At 45.3% G+C, this 26,139-nt stretch overlaps 1 protein-coding gene across 1 annotated transcript in view; it reads left to right on the plus strand.

Moving 5' to 3' along the window:
* Window positions 1–26,139, plus strand: part of RNGTT (RNA guanylyltransferase and 5'-phosphatase) — a 400,609-nt gene that overhangs the window by 219,679 nt on the left and 154,791 nt on the right. The gene's annotated exons all lie outside the window — the stretch shown is intronic.

Below are 26,139 nucleotides of genomic sequence, written 5' to 3' on the forward strand. Positions count from 1 at the left end.
GAATCTCCAGGCTTGGTAGTTCATACCTTTAGCACCTTTAGGCTTAATGTGTCAGTTATGAAAGTGAAATAATTGCTTGAACCCTGGCACTTCGTTCATTACAAATTAAGCACTTCTATGGAAACACTGCTGTTTCCTTTTGTCCTGATTCGTAATAAAGCTGCCATTATGGAACTGATTGGAGTCTGTATACTGTGTTCTATTTCTCTTTGGGACCATTAACAAGGATTTAGTTAGAGGAGGAGGTTGCTAAGTGCCATTTCACTTGTGCTGATAAGTACAAAGACCGAAGTAGTAAATTAGTATATACTTACTACGTATTCAGTATGTGGTTTTTTGGCGCCTGTGGCTTGTTGAAGTATTGATCTGCGGTCAGGCACTAGAGCCATGGTCATAATAGACCAGATTATGTCGAAGTTGGCATTCAGTGACTTTACACAACTGCTGCGATTTTGTCATTTGTACAAACTGGGCCACAAAGTATGAGATCTTTCTGTATCAGTAGAAGAAAGCAGTGTTTACATGGGAACAAAGGCTGATGCTCAAAGTAGTTGCTTTCCTGAGGGAAATTTTATTATATTAAAATATAGTACAATTGTACAATACATACCATTTGAATTGAAAAAATTACTTTTTAAAATAATTCGCATAATGTGATGTGTGTGCATCCTCTCCAAGTACAAATTGTAATGACTGGGGGCATCAGAAAGCTACCTGAAAGAAATACAGATGGATTCTGTCAGTTAACTATCCTTAACAACAAGCAAAACAATGCTAATGGCTAGTGCTTAGCCTGGAAAAGATGAGGAGAGGAGAAGTAATGGTATATTTCCCTAACTTACCTGCTAGGTCTGGTTTACTAATTCTCTGTACGATGTAAGTTCATAGAAATAGTACATTGAAATGCTATGTGCTTTCTCAACTATTAAAATCAATCTCTTCTGAAGCAATTAAACAACCATTTCCTGGTTTTCTCTCTCCATTTTGGTAAACATTGTCTTTCCATCCACCTACAGAGCAGAGAGCCCTCTTCACTGTACTTGTAAGTATTAGTATCTGTGATGTCAGCCTAGCTCTGGGAATAGGACTAACCTGTGCAATTCTCTACCAGTTCTGCAGCAGCTAAACATGAACAAGTGTCTGACTTGGTCTTTTTTCTTCCTCTGTGGCAGAGTTGTAAGTTTTTAAAAATAAAAGTATAAGCTACTAAACTAAGACTGTAGAAATAAATTCATAGTTAATTCAGATTCCAACCCATCACCCAAGTCTCTGTGTTTTTACTTACATGAGCGCTTTTGCCTCCCAGCCCCATTGCACCTAATTTAAAGTCAGCGTCATCAAGTTGCTAGTCTGTATCCAAAGATGCTGTTCCCCTTCCTTGATGGGGGGAGGTGGGGCAACCTTCTCTGTTCAGCAGCTCTCCTCCTCCTTCGAGTAGTGTCCCCATGGGTTCTCCACTCTGTGCATTGGTGCATCCTCATGCTGGTGCTCAGAGATTCTTCTATAGCCATGGTTTCCCATGCCACTCATGCATAGTAGTGCCCTCCTCATGCTCTCTGGAGCACGCATTGCACCGACCCCTTCTGTACTGTGCTCGGCAGCAAATGGAGCTTTGCTCTCTCTCTCTGAAAGATGAAGAAGGGTTTGCTAGTTAGATACTTAGTGTTTGTTCTCCCTATCCAAATTATTTATCCTATTTATGTTCACAAAGGAATAAAAATTAGTTAAGATTAGTGTTGGAATTAGTTGCTGCATCATCACCATGCTAGACTTGCGGGACTTCAAGCAATGCACAACATGCATGGAAGTGTCTGGGTGAGGGTCACCAGATCCAATCCTGCACCCATTGCTCCAGCCTCTTGGTGAGGACCAGGCAGGACCAAGACAACAGGCTCAAGATTTATCTGTAGGAGAAGTCTCTCCAACCACTGGCCCCAGAGCAGCCCTCTGCCAAGAAACTGACATGGAAGACCAAGGGTATGGACTCTGTGCTTCCCTCTACCTCAGTCAGCACCCCAGCTGCAAAGGCAGGCCCTACCCTGGCATGCACCTGGCTTCCAGTGCCACCCTTACGGGTTGTGCCAGTTGAGAAGGCTGCCACGATGTCCCCAGCACCATCTGAGCTGCCAACATTTGGTGCCTCCAACATCATTGACACCGCTGGCACTGGTGGCTTCAACCATCTCTACTCATGCGCATAAGGGGTCCTCGAAAACTAAGGCCCTGCTCTTGGTGCCAGAAGTGTAGCACAAGTAGCACCATTCCAAGTCTCTGCACTGCTCGCGTGAGGCACTGGACTTGTCACCACACAAGTCCTGGGCCAAGACACTACCCCGGTCTCAAGTGGCACCAAGGCACGACTTCACCCAAGTCCCCAGCACCAGAGTGTGGTACAATATCCAAGCAAGATTTGCCATGAGGTTTGCCACCATGGGCACACGCAGCACCAGCAAACCCCGCCCCCCCCCAGCTTGCTGTACCATTTGTCCCTGGATAATCCCCCATCCAGGTGTTCATCTAGGCGCTCAGGGTTCCTGCTTGGCTTGGGGGGCCAAATCACACACCCCAGGAGGAGGTGGTTCCAACCAAAAGAGAGCGTTTTCATCACAGCACTCCAGCCCCACACACTCCAGCTGGGAAGACATACCACCTACCATAGCTTACCACAGTTGCTCCAACCGTGGTTTAGTTTGCACACCACTAACCTTATCTGCAAGAACTAGCTCCTTAAAGGTCACTTGGGCAGGCACAGGTTAGGTTACCTCTACCCCCACTACCCATCCCCCTACTCTGTCCCTCTTCAGTGACCCTTCTCATGAGAATCTGCTCAAGCAAGAGGTACAGCATCTCCTCCTTCTGGGTGCTGTCGAGCCAATCCCAGTGGAGTTTCAGGGCGAGGGTTCTATTCCACATACTACCTAAGCCAGAAAAAAGAACAGGGGGTGGAGGTCTATCCTTGAACTGCAGATGCTCAACAAATATATTCTCTATTGACAATTCAAGTGACTCTCTCAACTATTATCCCAGTACTGGACAGAGATGACGGGCTGTCAGCTATTGACCTACAAGATGCCTGCTTCCACATCACAATCCACCCAGTGCACAGGTGCGTCCTTCATTTTACGCTGGGATACTGCCAATACCAATACGAAGTCCTCCCATTCAGGCTCTCCACTCCACCCAGAGTGTTCTCCAAGACTTTGGTGGTTGTGGCTGCACACCTGCATCTTCACAGGTTGATCATCTTTCCATATATGGAAGATTGCCTCATAAAAGGGCCATTGTTTCCAGTGGCCCTTCGCATGGTGAGGGTCACCACAGACCTCCCACTCAGCCTGGGCTTCCACATAAACTATGAGAAGTCCACACTGCAACCCATGTAGCCCCAGAGTTCATTGGGGCTCACATAAACACTACCACTGTCAGGGCTACTCTCCTGGTTCAAAGATTCCAGGCCCTGCACAATCTGACCCTGGTGGTGCAACTGTCTCCCATATTCACTGTACGTGTGTGCCTCAAACTTCTGGGTCACATGGCCACTACCATGTACCTAGTCAAGCTGACCAGTCTACACATGTAATGTCTCCAGTTCTGGCTGGCTACTTGTTATGTTCCAGCCAGGGACCCGCTGGCTGTTGCAAAAAAAGCAAACAGTGATTTGAGCTTGCATTGAGAGAGGCTTAGATTACAAATGACAAGAGGTAATGGTACCATTCTACTTGATACTAGTTAGGCTTCAGCTGGATTACTGTGTCCAGTTTCAGTTACAAGTGTATCAGAAGGAAGTAGAAGAAACTGGAGATAATGTTGAGGTTAGCAACAAAAATAATCCAAGGGATGGTAGGCAAGCCATGTGAACAAAGGCTGAGGGAATTGGGTATGTTTAGTTTGAAAGGAGAGACTAAGGTGATAAATGATAGACTTCAAATAGCTTAAAGGCTTCCATTAAAAAAAAGGCGGGGTGGGGGATGCCTTCAGATTCCTGGCCAGCAGCATCTGCTCTCAGTTGCTGAGCTCTGAAGGCAATGCTGCTGCCAGCACTATGGAGAAATAAAGTACGCAATACTAAAAGCCCTATACAGTAATCTTGTGACTCCCACACAACTTCTTTTTGTGTCAGGACTCCTACAATTACAACACTCTGAAATTTCAGATTTAAATCTCTAAAATCATGAAATTTGCCATTTTTTAAAATCCAGTGACCCTTGAAATTAACTAAAATGGGCCACGAATTTGGAAGGTGCCTTAGCTGTAAGTGTAGAGAAGGCTGGTGGTTCTTGATGTCGATGCTGATAAATTTTGAGAAGGTTCAAAGAACAGCCATGACAAAGATGAAAGGTTTGGAAAACCAGCTTGACAGGAATAGATTGAAAGAGCTCCATTGATTTTTGCATATGGAAAAAAAAGTTGAATGGCTTTACTCCTACTAGTAGGTATCTAAATAGGGAACAAATGTGTTTTAATGCAGTGGAAGTCTTCAGCTAGCAGACACAACTATAGCAAGATACAGTGACTGGAGCAGCAGACCAAGGGTTGTGGTGGCTTCTTTATAAATGGCAATTTTAAAACAAGCTTGGGTGTTTTTTTCTTAAAAACAAATGCTAATACAAACAAAAATTATTTCTGGGATGTTCTGTGGCTTGTGCTGTTGAAGAAGTCAGACTAGATGTTCACAATGGTCCCATCTGGACTTGGAATCTATGAATTTGCATTCCCGATACTGAGTATAAAAGGGTTGGCATACCAAACCTGAATCCTTTTTGTGTGCATTAGTTAATCCATTTGCTCACATTCTGCTTAAAATATTATTGACAACAAATTCAGTGATCTTCTTAATTATGATAATTTATTTTTGGTATTGTGCTGTGTGCTTTAAGGTCTAGAAAGTATGACCTATGAGGAAAGACTGGAAAAAAAGCTGAGGAAGTAAGTCTTACCCATGAAGGTGCATTACTTAATAAATAAATGCTGGTCTTTAACATGCTACAGGACTGCTTGTTGTTTGTGAAAATTTTTTGTTCGTGTAGTCTGGAAAAGAGAATGCAAGGGGAGGTGGAGGGAATGAAGAATCTTCTGGTATGCAAAAGGAAGGTGATAAATTGTTTTCCTTAGCCACTGAAAATAGATCAAGAAGCAATGGGTCTAAAGTGCAGCGATGGAAATGTAGGTTAGACATTAAGAAAAATCTTTCTGCTGGGGTACCATAAACCCTCAAAATGCACTTACTCGGCCTCTGTAGTCTGAGACTACTTAATCTTCATATAGCAACTGCTTCAAAACTGAGTTATCAGCTGCCTAGCACCTTTATTTTGCCTTCTGTGAAAAAGGGGCAGCAGGATTCTTTTATTCTAAAAGCTCCCCGAAAGAAAGCATGTTGTCTGTAAATGGCAAAAGTTTGCAAGATATATGATCTTTCTTCTGGGCGCCTGTGGGAAGTTTGCATCAGTTTCTTTATTCTTTCTAGTAGACTGTTTTCATCTCTTGAGTCCTCGCATATTTTTACAGTGGCTCGTGCTGATTCAGATTTGAAATCGTTGTATCCTCTTAGAGGCATAAATCCACTGATCTCCCAAAAATCATGTCCTATGTTTCTCTTACATAACCATATCATCTTATACAGTAAACCTTCAAAAGGTGCGATTTCGAGTTGCGCTAAACTCCCATTAATGGGAGTTAAGTGCAACTCAAAATCCTGCTCCCTCTGACCCTAGCTCTACCTCCCCTGCTCCAGCCCTGTGTGGCCCTGGTTCAACCTCCTCCAACCTGGCTCACCACCGATGTTCAGCTCTGGCTCAAACCCCCCTCCCCCACCACATGCGGCTCACCTTCCTCCCGCCCTGGTTTAAATCCCCTGGGCATGGCTCCAGCTCACCACCCCACATGCGTGGCTCTGGTTCAAACCCCATATGCCTGGTCCCAGTTCAGCACTCCTTGCCCTAGTTCAAACCCCCATGGCCTGGCTCACCATCTGAGCATGGCTCCAGCTCACCGCTTCCCCACTCCCCCGACAGCCCTAACCCACCCCAGGCTTAACACCCCCCGGCTACCCTCCTTCCATGGTCCCAACCCACTGCCAGGTTTAACCCTCCCCAGCTGCATCCCCAACTCCATGACTTACCTTTCAAAAGGAGTTTTCAGCTGCTCCTGCTGTTTCCCTGACTGCAGAAATTGCATTCCACCAGGGGAAAAAGGTCCCCCCAAGTTACACAAAATTCTAGTTATGTGGGGGTGCATGGGAACACAACCCTTGCGGAAATTGAGACACTACTGTACAGTAAACTGTCTCCATTTTCCAAAATGTCACTGTCACTTTCAGCCTTATAATGTGTCTCTGTGAGCAGCACCAACAAGAAACAAAACCATTTGAAAGAAAAAGAGTTAACAGTTGTACAGGTGGGTTTTGTATTGAACTAGTCTATCCCAGTCATGACAGTCTCACTGGTTACCCAGCATACTTGATTACCTTGTATTTGTTGGCACTAATCTCATCGTAGTGACCAGATTATCACCATCCTTCATTATAAAAACTAAACACCAAAACACTAAAGTCTTCCATTGTATGAAATGGCTCCAGAACATAATTTGTTGTGTCATTAATGCCAATTTCATTTCAACTGCTTCATAAAATCTCATTTCTGTTTTCAAATTTTGGCTCAGTATATCTTTTGAAACAGTTCTGGTAGTTGGAAAACGTGCCAATAACTTGACTCCTGTAAGTCTGAAACTAAGCTATAAGTCTACTCTGAGTGATTCCCCCCGCCCCCCATCATTGCTTTTATTATAGTGGCACTCCACCGACATAGAATAGACAGCGTTCCTGCACTGAATGTGAGGGGAAAAAGGGTGCTATCAAATATTTAAAGTTTTATATACATTATTTTCTGACAAATGTGCTATCTGTCTTATATTTTGTAATTGCCCAGCTGTCCCTGAATGTATCCCTTATTATTTCTGGTTAGTGTCTTAAGGGCTTCACAAGCGGACATAATTTGTGAGAGGAGGAGAGTATTTTTGTTTCATTACTTGCACTGAACATCTAACTGGTAAGTGGGATTTCCCCACATGAAGAACATTTTGTGACCCAATCTATCACCAGCCAAAATGGCCACTGCTCTGCCAGCATGCGTCTTTCACATTGCTGTGGAATGCCCTTTAATGGAGAACCTGCTGTCAATTTGGTGAAATATCAGTGATCTTTACACTAGCATTTTCTGGCCAGGAATGGCTATCCATTATTGTTAATTTCCAGAGCAAAGTTCTCAGCAATTCTTTTCTCAAACTGTTAATTGTATCTCAGACAACTCCATGGTATACTTTATGATAACACAGAGGTAGCTGTGTTAGTCTGTACTCCAAGAAAACAAAACAGCAGAAATGTAGCACTTTAAAGACTACCAAAATGATTTATTCAGTTAAGAGCTTTCATGGGACAGACCCACTTCATCAGATCAAGTGGGTCTGTCCCATGAAAGCTCATCACCAAATAAATCATTTTGGTAGTCTTTAAGGTGCTACATTTCTGCTGTTTTGTTTGTATACTTCATGGATAGTCAAAAATTATTTTGATTAGGTGCAGTATATCTTAAGGAATTTTTCTATGACTTTGTAGGCCATAACTTGGATGGAATTTTTAGGATTATCTTGGCCATCTTGAGGGAATTATTTTATCATATCCTTGTAGCTTTTGATTTTTTTTTTATCAAGGTCCATGTTTTGGCCACTATAGGGACAGGGTTCCAGAGTTAAGCACTGAAATAATCGTAGCTTCATTTTCTAGGTGTGGTGAATCTTGGACTTCAGTGGAAGCAGAGGATGCTCGCCATCTCAGTAAATCACATCAGTTTTATGCAGGTTCTTCCCGCCTACATTTTCTTCAGGTTCATTTTCTGCTCTCATGACTGATACTGTTATCTTTTGAAGTGCAAATTTATATGCTGTTTACCCAACCTGAACTTCTTATTTAACCTGATTTCCTTCATCTGCCCACGGAGATGTAAGAGCTGTTCAGTTCTCTCATGAATGTGTCAATTCTACTAAATATGGTCTGTTCTTCACTTACATTGTATGCTATTTAAAATTCTTTATCATTTGTAGGGCACTGAATTCCCTTTGCTTGCTAGCCATCTACTTATGGCAAATACCCATTTTGTTCTAGGGCTGTGATATGCAGTTTAATGATCTGCAAGTGTCTGACATGGGATTGCTGACAAACATCATGTATTTTCTGCATACATCAACAATAATCACCCTATAAGTTTTCCATTGATCTTAATAGGGTAGCCTGGGTATATGTCATCTGAGATATTCTGCAAAGTGCACTGGTCATGACTGGCACCACTGTAAATGTCACCAAATCCAAGGAGTCTTGAGTTACGTTTGGATATAGGAAGCTTTTTTTTTTTTTTTTTTTTAAAAATAAAAAGAAAGACAGACTTGCCCTTTCATGCAGACTATTGATTTATGTGGTTGTGCAGTACCTGTATCTTTGTAAGATACTCCAGGGAGCTTGTCATGTAGGCTTAATGCTATCCTGCTATTGTAGATAATTTTATTGTTGGTAGCCTAAAGACCAGTTGCCATGCCTAACAGATAGGGGTGCTGAAGCCATGATTTTCATCATAGAACACCAAAAGAGGCTTTAGCCTTAGTGATTATGCCTACACTTGAAACTGATCTGTGTGTAATGCAGCCTTCCTCACACTAAGCTACTCTATGTATGCATTGGGAAACTGTAAGCATACTGTTATATATGGAGATTAACATCTCATAGAGCTGGAAGGGACCTTGGGAGGTCATCAAGTCCTGTCATCTGTCCTCTTGGCAGGACCAAGCACCATCTCCCGCTTTTTTTTTTAATCTATTTGCCCTAGATGGCCCACTCAAGGATTGAACTCACACCCCTAGGTTTAGCACACCAGGGCTCAAACCACTGAGCTATTCCTCCCTGTGATAGGCTATTGCTAAACAAAGCAAATTCATGGCCACTTTGATTTAGTGGGCATTCTTCGCTGGATGACATGTCCAAACATTTGGTACTTCAAGTGAGGTGGATTCACTCCTAGCCCTTCACTTATGCATACTATTAATGAAATGATTGGGTGCCTCCATGGCCCTGCCCTCTTCCTAGCCAAGATCCTGCACAGATTTTTCTCAAGTGTGGGAGGTAGAGGGTATGAGATAAGAGAAGGAGAGCTTAGAATTGAGTTGAGAGATGTACATCAGTACTCTCCTATTACCGGGTTACAATGGAATAACTAGCATACACTGAATGCATCCTTAATCTCCCCTTCTTTATCAGATTGAATGATTAGAAAAAATATCATCAAGAGGAGTCTTGCAGAGTTTGTCCTCTCCCAGAAGCTGGTCTTGTTTATATTTCAGATGTAGGGTTAATAGTTTCCTAGTACTGAATTAGCTTCTGGAGACTTCAAAGTTCACACAACGATTTTTCATAAAACCAATTTTTTTCACTTAGCTGGTGCTATTAACTAATATAGTTAATTTTCACTTAGCTGTTGATGAAAAAAATTAATGGTTTATATTCAAATGTTAGTGCATAAGTTGATCTTCATTTTGCTGGTGCAATTTACATAGCAATACAGCATGTCAGCAGTGCATTGTAAATAGACTTCATGGTAGAGGCAAATGATGAAGAAAAAGGTTGTGAAGCCTGCATTATTTTCAGAGAATCACTTCCTCCAACAAAAAGTTGATAGTGTTTAGTATTTTTTTAACAACTAGCAGCTATTGTAAGGCAGAGCATCTGATGATATGGTTCTGTATAGAGCTGGTAGCATACTTTGCATTAATCGATCTGAGTTGAGTTCACTTGGAATGAGAAAAAGCCAACCGGTAAGCATAGCAAACAATGATTTTTTTTCTTTTTTTAAGTAATTACAACATGCCATTGTGACAATTACTTACACACCTTTGATTTTTTTCCAAGGTATTTGTTCACCTAAATTCTTTGTTAGATAGACAGATAGATCACATTAAGTATTTGTTGTTATTTTATAAAAACATAGCCAGAATAATTTTGTTTCCTGTTCCATGTCAGCAGCAGGTTGCCAAAATGGTTCTGTAGCTTTTGGTGAACACTTGATACGCCCAAAATGGCAAAGATCAACTTAAGGTCTACGACTTCTTAATTTTTACAAGAAAGTTATGACCTGCTTTTGTGCCATCTTTGTTTTTCAGCAGATCAAATATTGAGCAATTTAAAGAAATGATAAAGCATTTGCTCTGAATATACACCACTAGATAGTTGACTCGATGCCACTAATGAATCAGTAGAAGAAAGAGTTAAAAGATTATATTAATAGCTGCAAGTGTTTGTAAAACGAAATGTTTACTGCTTAGTGCTACTGGTTCTGTCTGTAATGAAATTGTCCAGTTTGCTGAAGATGCTAGTCAGCAGTGAAGAAAAGATAGACAGTGAATTATTTATTTGCTCAAGCAATCAATAAGAAAAAAGACATTTGTAAGTTAAATCATCCCAGATTGTAGATAGATGTTCAGCACAGTCTTTTAGACATCTTGAGAAGTATGTAATATTTAACATAATGGTAATATTTATTGTGGCAGTAGAAAAATTCTACCATACTTATGGTAGATTGATTGAAAACAGGTGGATTGTTGCCATAGTTTTCCCCTGGTCCTCAGTGGAACTCCCAAGAAGATTTTGTATCTACATTTGTATTCACTACAGAGAGCTGGTAAATTTAACAAAGCATTTAAAATAGGTGTCTGAAAGACCAGCTGTCAGATTACAAACTGTTTATGCTGTAGTCTAAATGGAAACCTGACATGGTATAATTAATAGCAGTGAACTGGAATCACACAAGAACAAAACTGAAAAAAATTATTGGAAGAAGTTATGAAACCTAATCGTTATTTAGACCACAGACTAAATACTTTCATTGGGTTAGCCCAGATCAGTAAGGTGAGGATGAAGTAACCATGAATTTCCTACCTGTGTCTGGCATGTAAAATGTGAAGTCCAGATTTCAATCCCAAATATGTTGCAAAAGAAGTAGTGTCATAGTTGAGGTATCAGATTGCTAGAAAATGGTTCAAATTAAATCACAGAAGGCAAAGGCAATGGAATTCAGAATTTTGTAAGATGTTCAATCCTGCTGTCTCCACGCAGCTTACTATCAGTTGAGTAATTTTTTCATCATTTAGTTTAATTTTGTGATAATTTAATGAAGTGTCTAGATTGCTAAAATGTATGTGTGTCAAAGGTTAGAGTCAGAAATGTTAGGCCTAACTGGTATTGTTGTTGGATTTTACTAACGGATTTCGGAAGACTTTCATTTGTAGTAACAGGCTACATCCACACTACAGAGATCTTTGAAAAGAAGCCCTTCCGGAAGATCTCTTCCGAAAAAAAACTTCTTTCAAAAGAGTGTGTGCACGCATAGATAGCGGATCAAAAGAATGATTTGCTCTTTCAAAAGAGACTATCCTCACAGCCCCCTCTCTTTTGAAAGAATGGGCCAGGGATTGAAAAATCAGGCCCCAGGAGGACTGCTCTTTCCAAAAATAGGGCTTGCGGAGCGTCTACACACGTTTTCTTTTGAAAGAGGCTTTCAAAAAGGGGGTGCTCTCTCTGAAATGGGAAAGGAAGAGTGATTTCGAAAGGAGCACCACATTCTTTTGATTTACCCTTGAAAGGACACTTTGTGTGTGTAGATGCTCAGTGGGATCTTTCGAAAAATCTTTCAAAAGAACTTGCTAGTGTAGACACAGCCACCGTGTCTGAGGAATAAATGTGTATGTAGTAAACCAGTGTTACATTTTATATAAAACCTTCATGATTTTTTCAAAAGAAAATAGCTGGCTTTTTTCTGTGAAGAACTGGAGCACCTACTCTGAAAAATGATCTACTTCATGTGTAGTAACTCTAGAGAAAACAGCAAGAGTACAACTAAAAGTTTTCATTCATATAGTACCAACTGCTAAGAAGACTGTAATTTGAGCATGTTGGTTACCTTAAATGATGGATACAAATTTACAGTCCTTTATTCTGTGCCATGCCAAATTGCAGGATTTTGGTTAGCTGTAGCTGTGCATTGTACCTTTTATACACTAGATCACATACTCTATTTTCAGTAAAGGACAGTGAAACACATCTAAACTTCATTGCTCTGAAGACCGAGGATTTAGTGGCAGACAGTTGTAATATAATTTTGTTTCTGTTGGTCTCCTGTTTTTCTCTAAAGTAGTTTTGCTCAATTTTGTATTGCTACAGTTAATCTATTTGCCCTTACACTTGCACTCAGCTTTGGTTTTAATGTTACTTACTTCTGCAATATTAATGTTTATATTAAGTCTTCACAACAGCTAGATATATTGAATGTTACAGATAGATTGTAGAATTAAGCTAATATTTTATCTTGGAGCATGTTAGGAATTATAGTGGTTAGCTGCTGTACCAGAGATGATGTTACCATGGAGAGCGCTTCTGTTTCCATGACATTTGCTTGCATATTTTGATAGACCTTCCACTGAAGTAGGGTTTTGTCCTCTGTCAGATTTGGTTGGCGACATTGCACTTCTTCCTAAATTCAGTTTGTGTATTGGTTTCTCATCACAAAAATATATTTATTTGTCAGGATGTTATTGTTGATTTGCCAAAAATAGATTCTTTGAAACTTTTGGCATCCAGAAGGCGAGTTGTTTATTATGCCTTTTTTAAAAATTGGATTAGTTTTTCAAGCTTGGCTTTAACTAGATAAATATGCTTTTCTCATTTATATTTTGGTTAATTTAAGCCACACCATCCCCCACCCCCAACTGATGAAGCCACATTTAACATGTTCTAAGAATTACCATCAGCTCTGTAGCAAACTAGCATTATGGCTGTGAAATGGCTTTCTATGAATTGGCATTGGATTTGGGGAAGTGCATAGACTTTAACAATAATGGCATCCTGGTTTGAAGAATTAGTTCATGACCAGAAGATAAAACTACATGAGTTTAGTTTTCTTAGGACTGAAAAAAGTATAATGCTGTTTTTTAGCTTGGATGTATTTAGTGTTCATAAAGATAAAACTTTTGTTCTGCTACCAATTTTTTCCCCAGTGAACAATAATTGCAATATATATGGTGGTGATCTACTACCACTGTTTGCAACTCTTCTATACTGAAAAAAAATAATTGCAGACACACATGTATTTATAATAACTCTTCTTATATACCATAAAATGTACATCACATTCTTCACACATCGTTGCTATCCCTTCTTAGCAGCAAACAGAAATAAAGACTTCTTCTTCGAGTGTCCCCGTGGGTGCTCCACAATAGGTGACGGCTTGGCCGGCGCCGCAGATCGGATCTTCCAAGCAGTTTCTGCCGGACCGCGCATGCGCCGGCGCGCGCCGCTCCCTGGCGCGCTCCTGGCCATGTGCGCGATCCGGTCCCCGCCAGTTCCTCTCAACCGCCGTCGGCTGCAGACGGAATCCGACTAGGCTAAAGCCACATAGCGTATTCAACGACTTTAATTGTTTTCTCTTTAAAGTTTTCAGTTATTTAGGCTACCATAAGTAGCCGGTTGTTATTTTGTAAAAAAAAAAAAAACAAAAAAAAAACAAACAACAAACAAGCTACGGAGGGACAGCTCAAGCCAGTCCCAGTAACAAGCGCCGGAGGCCGGGAGCTAGGGCCATCAGCCCTCCTGCTGAGGCAGGCCATCGGACGGGGAAACAGCACAAAGAGGGTGCTAAGTACCCATAAACAAACTCAAAGACTCACCAACAATGTCCTCCTCAGGCTTTAAAAAATGTGAGTCCTGCCGAGAGGCGATGCCAGTGTCCGATGGGCACAGTCTCTGCATAAGGTGCCTGGGGGAGTCCCATGTGGCACAAAAATGCGCCTTCTGTGCAAAATTAACAACAAGAGCACGGAGAGACAGGGAGATGAGGATTAAACTGCTGCTTCTTGACAAGGCCCTCCAGCCAGACGTGCCGGAGCGGCCGCAGCAGGAGGGACCCTCCGGGGCCCTTAGAAGGAAAGCTGCCTCCCTCACTCCATCAGCGCAAAAACGGAGGAGAGTTTCTCCAACCTGATCCCTGCCGGCAGCAACGGTGAGCGGGACGGGAGGAGCAAGCAGCCCCCAGCCGCAGCAACAGCTGACCGGCGGCGGCACGGAGAGCCACGTGGAAGCGGCTCAGCCTCCGATGATCAGCCAGCCGCCCCGCACCGCAGGCAGGGCGGCGGCTAAGCAAGCGCCGGTACCGGCGGCACCGCAGGCAGCGGCACCGACCCCCGGGGAACCGGCGGTGCAGAGCGCGCAGGCACGTAGCCTGCAGGCACAGAAGCACTCCGCACGTGCGGCACCGCCTTCGAGCGTGCCTAGCACGGTGCCGACGGGGCCGGGATCCCCCGCCCATCAGGGGGCGGAGTTACCTCCCTTAGGGAGGGGAAAGGCTGCACACAAGAGGAGGCACTGCAGCCCCTCTCCAGACAGGGCTGTGGAGCTCTTTTCTCACAGCCCTCCGCTCATGTTGCAGACTCCAACCAGAAGGCAGGGGTCCCCCCTAGCCTACCCGGAGCCCCCTTCTCCTTTCCTGCAATCAGCCTCCCCATGGCTGGCACCACCCTCACCCTTCCTGGGATTTGAAACGCTGGACTATTATGCAAAACCGCTCTCTCCAGTGTCTCGACGATCCCCCTCTCCCAGACACAGAGGGTACGTGCAAAGGGAATGGTCAAGGTCACCTTCCCAGGAACAGTGCCTATACTGCCATGGTCGTCCCTACCACGCGGGGCATGGGCACCATCGGCAATCTACCAGGGAAAGATCCCCACATACTACCTCGTACCCCCGAGGGCAATCGCGATCGGGGACAGAGACTCAAACGTCCCAGGGGGGACTGGCCGTAGACCCACGAGATTTTCCCTCGCATACCTCCAGCGAGAGGGCGCACCGTCACCATCAAGAACCGGAAGGGTCCAAAGAAATGTACCCCAGTGGTTCCTCGTTTTCCTCCCCGGATGAGGCCACGGCCTTAGGGGACGTCCATCCTAAGGACGATCTCAAACAGTTTCAGGAGCTGTTTAAGAGGGTAGCTTTCACGCAAGGCATCCAGACAGCACAAGTGCAAGAGAAACATCATAAGCTCCTTAAAAATTTGAGCTCCTCGGCCTCCTCCAGAGTAGCAATACCGCTTGATGAAGCGATCTTGGAGTCCGCCACTACCATATGGCAGACCCCTGCAACTATTCCGCCTGTTCAAAAGAGAGCGGATAAGAAATACTTCGTGCCGGCGAAGGGCATGGAGTTCTTGTTTAGCCACCCCCAGCCAAACTCCTTGGTGGTGGAGTCCTCGCAACAAAGACTAAAAACATCTCAATTTAAAACAGGGGGAACGGACAGAGATGCCAAGAAGCTAGAGCTGTTCGGCAGAAAGGTCTACTCCTCCTCCACCTTAACGTTGCGCATGGCAAATTACGCAGCGCACTTGGCGAACCATAATTTCGACAACTATGCCAGATTAACTTCCCTCATGGACTCGCTTCCAGAGGACAAAAAGCCGGTCCTCAAGGCCATAGTGCAAGAGGGCTACGCGGCTGCGAGGATTGAAGTTCAGATTGCTTTGGACGTTGCGGACACGGCAGCACGTTTCACAGCAACTGCAGTGGTGATGCGACGGGAGTCCTGGCTCCAGACCTCGGGTATACCGAGAGATCTGCAAGCGAAGATAGTCGACCTTCCCTTCGACTTGCAGAGGCTGTTTGCTGAATCAACTGACTCGGTCCTTCATTCCAGTAAAGATTCAAGAGCCACACTCAGGACCCTGGGGATTTACACCCCTCCATACTCAAAGAAAAGGTACTACCCACAGCAAAGGCGGTACCAGTACCAGAAACAGCGCCCCCAGTATCACAGGGGTTACGAGCAAGGGCGGCATCAGCAGCACCAGCAGTACAGAACCCCCAGGCGACGCTCACAACAGGGCTGTCCATCCTCGGGGCGGGGCCAAAGGCCACAAGTTTGACATACAGATCCAGGGCTGCGCCATCACCACCATTGCACAAGATCATCCGAAACGGCTTTTTCACCATCGCCTCCGACCATTCTACGACCAGTGGCAAAGGATCACCACAGACAAATGGGTGCTGGAGATCATAGCCACGGGGTACGCCATCCCCTTCCAGTCGCTCCCGCCGCCGCGACCCCCGCCCAAGCCCCACCCTCAGGAGGCCTCCCATGTAGCCAGGCTCAGGCAGGAGGTGGCCCACCTCGAGTTCTTAGGGGCGGTGGAGAAGGTGCCGGAGCAACTGCAAGGGAAAGGGTTCTACTCTCGGTATTTCCTGACGGAGAAAAAGACAGGAGGCTGGAGGCCCATCTTAGACCTTCGTGGCCTCAACAGGTATCTACGCAAGCAACGTTTTCGGATGATCACGATTGCCTCCATCCTTACAGCACTGGACGATGGAGACTGGTTCGCAGCCCTCGATCTACAAGACGCGTACTTCCACATAACCATCCATCCGGCTCACCGGCGTTTTCTCCGGTTCATGGTGGGCAACGAACACTTCCAATACAAGGTCCTACCGTTTGGCCTTTCCTCGGCCCCCAGAGTCTTCACCAAGACCTTGGCAGTGGTGTCAGCCTACCTGCACAGACAGGGGGTGTTTATCTTCCCGTATCTGGACGACTTCCTGCTCAAAGGGACCTCGAAAAGGGAGGTCCTCCGCATGATACGCGTCACAGCAAACACGTTCTCCTCACTTGGCCTGGTTATCAATCTGGCAAAATCAAAGATAGACCCCTCACAGGACATAGAGTTCATAGGGGCTCGCATAAACTCGGTCTCGGCGAGAGTATACCTACCAGAGGCTCGCTTTCGAGCCATCGGTTCCCTCGTGCAGGTCATCACCTTCAGCCCTACAGTGCCGGTCTTGACGTGCTTGCAGCTGCTGGGCCACATGGCAGCGGTGACGTTTGTGGTACAGAACGCCAGGTTGCACATGCGCAGCATGCAACACTGGCTGGCAAGTGTATACAAGCCGGCAGTACACACCGTTCACAGGGTGGTGTCGCCCTCACCTGGGGTGCGCGAATCCCTGCAATGGTGGGTAAACCCCGGGAACTTGCTAACAGGGGTACCCTTCCATCAGCCGCAAATATCGGTTTTCCTCACTACGGATGCCTCCCTCATAGGGTGGGGAGCGCACATGGGCGAAGAGGTGGCTCAAGGACTGTGGTCACCCACGGAACAGTCTCTACATATCAATGTTCTAGAGCTCAGAGCAGTGTTCAACGCCTGCAAACACTTTCGAGACCGTATACGAGGCAAAGTCGTCGGGATCAGTACGGACAATACCTCCACCATGTTTTACATAAACAGGCAAGGAGGAGCTCGATCCCGTACCTTATGCGCGGAAGCAATCCACCTATGGAACTGGTGCATCGCCCACGATATAATCCTGAGAGCCTCATACTTGCCGGGCGCGCACAACGTGAAGGCAGACCAGTTGAGCAGGCGTTTTGCGCTCACCCACGAGTGGCAGATCCGTCCTGATCTACTACGGCCGATTTTCCACGCATGGGGGTTTCCCCAAATAGATCTGTTTGCCACTCAGCACAACAAACAGTGCCCACGATTCTCCTCCAGAGCAGGGCTGGGCCGGGGGTCCCTGGGGGACGCGTTCGCGATCCCGTGGGGGGGCCCCCTGCTTTACGCGTTTCCCCCCGCAGTGCTGATCCACAAGGTTCTGCAAAAAGCCAGGAGAGAAAAGGCTCGGATGATCCTGATAGTCCCAACGTGGGATCGCCAACAATGGTTCCCCCTACTCCTGCGCATGTCGGACCACCCACCGATGCCTCTTCCGGTGGCGCCGGATCTGCTCACGCAAGCCCAGGGGTCCATAGTGCGTCCGCACCCCCAAAGCCTGCGACTGCAAGCGTGGCTAATCCATGGCTCAGCTCCCTAGAGAGCACATGCACAGTGGAAGTACAGCAAGTCCTAGAAAGTAGCAGGAGGACTTCCACTAGGAAAACCTACAAACAAAAATGGACTCGCTTCATGGCTTGGTGTTCTACCAAGCAGCTAGCCCCCCTTTCGGTGCCTATACCTACAATTCTAGAGTATTTACTGGACCTCAAGAGAGCAGGACTCTCGCTATCCTCGTTAAAGGTCCACCTTGCCGCCATCTCGGCGTTCAGACATGAGGATGGGGGGCACACGGTGTTCGCCCACCCTATGGTTACCAGGTTCCTCAAAGGGTTGGTAAACCTCTACCCCCCTCGGAAACCGATTCCACCCTCGTGGAGCTTGGACCTGGTGCTTACCACACTCATGGGACCACCGTTCGAGCCCTTGGCCACGGTTCCCCTTCGCCTCCTTACAATAAAGACAACCTTTCTTCTTGCAATTACGTCGGCTCGTCGGGTGAGCGAGCTTGCGGCAGTCATGGCAACGCCACCCTGCACTGTCTTTTCCAAGGAGGCGGTAACCATACGGCTGCATCCAGCCTTTGTTCCCAAAGTTTCTTCCGAGTTTCACATCAATGAACCTATTGTTCTACCCTCGTTTTATCCAAAGCCTCATACCTCCAGCGAAGAGGCGCGCCTACACCTCCTGGACGTGAGGAGGGCGCTAGCCTTCTACGTAGACAGGACCAAGTCCTTCTGGAAAACGGATAGACTCCTAGTCTCCCTCGCTCCCAAATCAAAAGGAGAAGGTCTCTCATCGCAGAGAATTTCAAAGCACATTGTATCCTGCATAAAAATGTGCTACGAGCTCAAAAAGACTCCTTTATCGGCCACTCCCAGGGCTCATTCCACCAGGGCGGTGGCAGCATCAACAGCCTTTTTCAAGGGCGTTGCATTGAAAGACATTTGCAGAGCGGCGACCTGGTCATCCTACGACACCTTCGCCAAACATTACGCCCTTCACAGGGTATTCCAAGAGGATACCCGTCTCTCCGCAGCGGTCCTCTCGGGGACCAGCTGCACTTAATCCGATTACCCACCACCTATCTTGGGTTACTGCTGGGTAGTCACCTATTGTGGAGCACCCACGGGGACACTCGAAGAAGAAAGACAAGTTACTCACCGTAGTAACGGTGGTTCTTCGAGATATGTCCCCGTGGGTGCTCCACTTCCCGCCCATCCTCCCCGCTTCGGATCTCTGTTAGTGTTTTGCAGGGGCACCTGAGGCAGTTGGTCGAGGAACTGGCGGGGACCGGATCGCGCACATGGCCAGGAGCGCGCCAGGGAGCGGCGCGCGCCGGCGCATGCGCGGTCCGGCAGAAACTGCTTGGAAGATCCGATCTGCGGCGCCGGCCAAGCCGTCACCTATTGTGGAGCACCCACGGGGACACATCTCGAAGAACCACCGTTACTACGGTGAGTAACTTCTCTTTTTCTGTCATCCCTGTGGATTTGCTCCACTCATCCCCGTTAATATTTATTTCCTCGTAGAAGTGAGGAACAATCATAAAATTCCCCAGTTCCTCCCTGGAACATTCCTGTTTATTCCTCCTGAAGAGAGGGGAGGAAGAAGTGGAAGACAAATAATTTGCCAGAGCTCAAGTGCAATACAGACTGGAATTTGGAGACCCCATTGCAATCTCAGCTTCTTAGATTTCACTTCAGATTGTCCCTAAACCTAATGGTTTGATTGTAATGGTTCTTAGATGCATCAGCAATTCTTTGCTGCATGTAAATAGATAGATATTTGCTTCTCTGTCTGACTCAGGCCATCAGAAGGTAGCATTCCTGACAGTCGACTATGGTACCAGGCAAATGTGTCACATTTACAAGGGGCCTGTCCTTGTATGGACAGATCTTTTCCTCATCCCACAGTATTTTTCCACTGGCCACCACAGGGAAGATTTACTTCTCCTTTTTTCTTTTTCAGAGCTGAAGCTCATGAAAGTAGTACTGCTATAACTCACACTGAGATTTGGCCTAAAATGAGGATGCATATGGTTTTCCTTCCCTTTCATTAAACAATTTTACAGACCAGACAGGGGAACGGATTGTTATATGTCACAGTGAACTCTTTTTTCATGTTGCTTTCTAGAGTTCCCATGCTGCCTCTTCTGGGGTGGACTGAGTGCACCTGATGGAAGGTTACAGTATCTGCCACAGGTAGAATTAGCTTTCAAGATCCAAGTGGTTTAACCTCTGCAACTAATCAAAGGATATTTCTGCTTATCTCATTCTGTTTACTACTGTGTTCCCAAATCTTAGGTCCAACTCCAGCATAGAATTGTCACAGAATAGGCCTTTTAAATCTATCTTCTAAGACTTTTCATCAAAGCTGAGCTGGGAACATACACAAGCAGGATCCAGAAAGACAAGGAGGGCAAGGACCATCCAAAGAAGTTAAGACTTAATTGGATAGCTCTTGCTACCTTACAGTTAGAAGCCCCTGCCGATCAGCCACAAGACTATAATTTTGGAAAGAGCCACTTACATTGCAATTCCCTTGCATGAGCATCCTTGTCAATACTGCTAAGCAACAGTAAGTGCTGATGGGCTAGGTGCAGAGATCATACGGGGGGCAAATACCTGAGTTCCTCACATGAGAGAGCAAATATTTTAATTTTTCAAAGAGGATTCCTCTGTAATGTTTCCAAATGGAGGTTAGCATTCATTTTCATGACCTTCACTACACACCCAAGTAAGAGCTGTATGGATGTGCCTTTTGCAAGGGAAAGTGAGAGTGTCATGTCTGAGGTGCACATCACCAATCATTCTTCCAAATAGAGGTATGCCAGATTTATCAACTGGTTTCAGATAGTTTAAGACAAAAAACGTAACGATTAAGGAGGAATCTTATGCAGTGATTTCCTTCAGTGGGTTTCACAGAACCAGAAACCTGGGTAAAGTAGTGCTTCTTTTGTGGATCAATGTCATCTTTATCAGCAATAAAATACGGTAATAAGCAAATGGTTATGGTAAAATAAGTGTCTTTAATTCATCACAATATATGTTGCTTGTAAGTATATCAAAATATTCAAAACCTACGAGTTCTAGACTGTCAGCTTCTGGAGACTACATGAGGCATTCTGCTTTGAAAAAAAATCAAAAACACCACAAAATGAAAATCTGAAATGTATAAAAAATACTGTATTGAATAGAGGGTTAAGAGAGAGGGAATGATACTCAAGGAAAGACAGAGAGGTACAATGTTTCTTCTTTTAATGAATCCCCCTCTCCCTTGGATAATACTGAGTCTGGCAGGACTATTTTCTCAGCCGAATGCTGAGATGTACTGTTATACCACTTGACATCTAGGCAAGGCCCTGGCCTGGGCCGTGTATGATGGGAATGGAGATGGTTGATTGAGCTGGGGTTGTGTGCAGTGATTATGGGGAAGGGAACAGCCATATGTAGAATAATTGGGTGCCCATGCCAGATCACCATGTGTGGGAGGAAGACTGCCAGTGTAGGTTCTGGGCATTGACTCTACTCTAGTGCATTGGAAGGCTACGCTGCCAAACCCTCCTTCAGGAAGTGATGGATGCTGGTCAAGGGTTTTGCTGCAGTGTACAGGAGCCCAACATTGATTATTAGGGTTCACTCAGGCCTACAGACTTGCTCTCACAGAAAACAGCAACTATTTGAAGTTCCACTGGAAAACAGTCAAGCACCTAATCCCTTCCCTACCAATGTAACCTTCCCTTTCCATGAGCTCTTTATTTTTCATTTGGAAGATCGTACTTCCTGGTGCCCAATAGCAAGCTGTCTTTCCTCTGGCCCCCAATATCCTACACTGTTTCTCCAGAATGGGAGTTTTTGGTTAATTTAATTATATCTTATAACAGGCACTAGTGGTGTGTTGTAGCCATAATACATTTTCTCAATTATTTGTTCATTGAGGGAGAGTGTTTTCACAGTGCCATATCTTTCTAAATGCATCACCTTTTTACTTATGAAGTAATATTAATGAAAAATGTACTATCCACTCCACCTACTCCTTCTCTGTCCTAACCCCTCCAAAAAAAATTAACATTTCACCTAGTGAAAACAAGTTTATTCTTGTGGAATTAAGTCAATTAAATGTACCTTTTTGCAATTTTCATCTAGATACCTGCTGGTGAATTTAATGCAATTAAAGCTCATGATTTTAAAATTATACATTAAAATATACAAAGAAGTAGGATGTTTTTATTCCTTGTTTAAAATACAGTAAGAGTCTGTACTTTGTTTGGCTCATAAATATTTAGTTCAGGCAGGCTTATAGCTGTGTGAAATGTAATAAGCTAACTGTTAAGAACAATTCTATCTAACATACGTTTTGCAACGCATAGAAAAAATCCTGCTAGCATTGCCGAGCATCATCTTTCATGCAGATCTATTCAGCTTTAGGGGCTTTTCGGTCTTTGGAGTTGAAGAGAAAAAATAGCCTGCACTGGAGACCTACATGCTGTATTTTCTTGATCTGTACTTGTGCACCTTCTCCTAATATTCCACTTAGCTTAAAGGTGTAGCCCAGCGCATGCTTTTATAGCCTCAGTCAGAGCACTCAGTTTTCTCGAGAGGATTTTGTTTATTGTGGGGATTCAAATCTTTCTTTGGGATTTCTTTTGCAGGCAGAGATCACGTCAGCACACAAGTACAGACCAAGCCTCCTTTTGCATCAGCAGCAGCACATTGTCTGCACTGTTTTTTGCAGTACCTCACTCACTGTGCCCCATCCTATTCTTAAAGAAGCAGCTCTCATTTCTCTTGTGTAATTCATATCACCATGAACAAAGTGATGTAAAATAATGAAGGCTGTCATTTAATCATGCATGTTTTTAGGGACAGTCAAGGATAGGGTATGGGCAATAAGCAAGTAACAGTCCATCACTTGTCCGTGGTTTTTTGAAATACTCCTAACTAAATCTTGAGTAGGGGATACTCCCACAGACACTGCTGCTCTGCAGGGAGGGAGTGCTCCTGTGAAAGCTGCTGCTGTGAGGCAGAAGGTGGTTCTGGGCCCTGCCAATGCTGGCAGTGGGGTGTAGCCTGTGGCCCCCCTGCTGCTCTGAATGAGAGGCAACACTGTGCCATTTGATGGCTGCTGCAAGTTGGGTGGGGATAGCCCAGGCTGCCCCAGCTGCTGCTGTGGTCGAAGCAGGAGGCAGCACCCCATTATCCCACTTCTGCTGCTGCTGCTGGTGGAGGATGGCCTGGGGTCCTACTGCCACTGGTGGGAGGAAGCCAAGGCCCTTGCTGCTGCTCTAGACTCTGCCCTTGGACCTCACTGTTGCAGGGAGAAGTGCCTGGGACACTTCTGCTACTCCTGGTACGTGCTCCAGGACCGTGCCTGAGACCCACTGCCCAAGCAGCAGCTGGCACGACTGGCCCCAAGCCACCCTAGTTACCCAGGCGTTCCTGGGGTCAACCGCTCTGGTCACTGCGCAAGTCAAATAATCAAAATTATTATTAAATATAAACAATATAAATTTATGTCTAAAACCCCTATTTTAGGAAGACTCACACTCTCCCTTTCCTAAATGTGTCCCAATGTTCAATAAATAATTGTATTGTGTGCATTTTTTTCCCCAAAACACAGCTTAGCCTACTGGCTGACACCAGTCATCAAACTGTAGGCTTGTAAAAGTTGTCTGTCACAAATGTTCTTACGTCACTATCTCTTCAGCATGTGATGAGTGCCATTAGGTGTTCACTTTCTTCACGTGTAAACTCTTTTTGTTGAGCTTTGACTTGATCGAAGAAGAGAACTATTCGTTTCAGACTAAGCTATCAAGGATCTCCTGAATTCTGGCTATCGGATGTCTGTGGATATTTTTTTTCCTTTAATTCTCTACAGGCTAGGCATAATCAAAATTTGCCATGTTTTTTCCTAACCCAAACCACAAAAGTGAGGAATATGTTGACATAGATCTCTTTAGTCAAGAAGATCTTTTATGTAGCTCTTCACTGTAGTATACGGTGGTTTGGAAAATAGCAGTATATGATTTCTGGACAGGAGTCTTGACAGCCAGTTTATTATCCATTTGCAGAGTGTCAGTAAACTCTGCATCCGAATCATTCCTTTCCAAGGGGTTACATTCTTCCTGCAGCATTTCTTTGTCAACTTTCTGCTCTTTTATATGCAGTCTTACAAGTTGACATGGAAGTCCTACCTTTCCCTAGGGGTTTGTGATGTATCTTTGTGTTCAGCCAGCGCTGGTAGTTGGTTATTGTAATGTTCTTTCTCTTTCCACAGGGGCTCACTTTCTAGCTCCTGTAGTAATTACCGCTCTTGGAGGAATTCTGCAATTGTAGTATTTGTAGCCCCCAAAAAATTAAAGATTTCTGCCCAGGTCTGTAATGGCAAAGGATAGATGGCGTTGTAATTGGCCTACCATAGTTCTCGCCTTTGGAGTGATACCATGTTTAGTGACACTGCTGATTATTTGTTCTAATCTGATGACAGGTTTTAGGGAGCTATGTAACGTGTTCTATAATTCCAAGATGTTCAGGGCATGAGTTTGTTAAATGTAGATTAGAAAAACTAGTGCCATTATGTCTTCCTCTGTGCAGTTGGTTCTTACTGAACACCTTTCTGCAACTGCTCCTCTTCATGAATAGTGATTTTTTAATTGAAGCAGTTACCTGCTGAGAGAGTCCTTTGTGTGGCAACATCGAAATAGTCTATTTCGATGAATAACATCTACACGTCCTCCAGGGCTGGCAACGTCGACGTTCAACTTCGACGTTGGGCAGCACGACATCGAAATAGGCGCTGCGAGGGAACATCTACATGCCAAAGTAGCACACATCGAAATAAGGGTGCCAGGAACAGCTGCAGACAGGGTCACAGGGCGGACTCAACAGCAAGCCGCTCCCTTAAAGGGCCCCTCCCAGACACAGTTGCACTAAACAACACAAGATCCACAGAGCCGTCAACTGGTTGCAGACCCTGTGCATGCAGCATGGATCCCCAGCTGAGGCAGCAGCAGCCAGAAGCCCTGGGCTAAGGGCTGCTGTACACGGTGACCATAGAGCCCCGCAGGGTCTGGAGAGAGAGCGTCTCTCAATCCCTCAGCTGATGGCCGCCATAGCGGACCCCGCTATTTCGATGTTGCGGGATGCTGATCGTCTACACGTGCCCTACTTCGACGTTCAACTTCGAAGAAGGGCGCTATTCCCATCCCTTCATGGGGTTAGTGACTTCGACGTCTCGCCGCCTAACGTCGATTTCAACTTTGAAATAGCGCACAACACGTGTAGCTGTAACGGGCGCTATTTCGAAGTTGGCGCTGCTACTTCGAAGCAGCATGCACGTGTAGACGCGGCTTCCAAGTGCAGAAAGGGGGGGCCTGCAAGAGACCTTAAAAATACCTTGTCTCTGTAGGCTTCTGCTCAAAGACATCTCAAGTCACAGATTCCCTGGGATTCAGTTTGAAAGTTATGGTACAGTAAAACCTTGATTTTTACAGACCTCGATTTAGCAGACTTCAGAACAACAGGGGAGGTCCCTTATTTCTGAAGTCCGCTAAATAGGGGTCAGTAAAATCTTAAAAGTCCCTCCTGCCCCTCTCCCACCCAAAAGTTAAAGGACTTACATTAACTTAACACATGATCCTGTGGTGGCTCCTGCAGCTGCCCGTGGTGAGACAGATCCAGCTGCAGATGGCCAGGCGGCTCCAGGGGCCTGCAGCGAGATGGCTCCAGCCACTTGAGGCCAGCCACCCATGGGCAGGCAGCCATGACCACCTGCAGCCAGGCACCTCCAGTGGCTCCTCCACCAGAGCTAGTGAGTGGCAGGAGTTTGGGTTTTTTTGGAGAGGGTTTTTTTTTTTGCAGGGAGGGAGTGGTTTTGGGTGGTTTTTGTGTGGGGGTGGTTGGGGAGGTTCTTTTTTGGGAGGAAAGTGGGGTGGGACTGGGGCTGGGAGAACTTGTGGGGAGTCTGTTAAATGGAGGGTTTACCATATGTCAGCCAGCCTGAGAGGTCCCACACGAAACCCCAAATAAGAAAAGTAACCTGATCATATCTGACTAAACGTTTGCATTCCACTACATATCTGTTGTTCCCTCTCTTTTCCTGTTGGCTCATCTGGCTGCTTACCAGCACAGAAGCCCCATCTCTGGATTTAACCCTTTACAGGCATTCATTCATGACACAAGTAAAGTGTACAGAGACTCCTAACTGCCCTGAGCCTAGGAACTAGACCTTATGG

This window comes from Carettochelys insculpta, chromosome 3 (assembly GCF_033958435.1).
Source record: "Carettochelys insculpta isolate YL-2023 chromosome 3, ASM3395843v1, whole genome shotgun sequence".
NCBI lineage: Eukaryota > Metazoa > Chordata > Testudines > Carettochelyidae > Carettochelys > Carettochelys insculpta.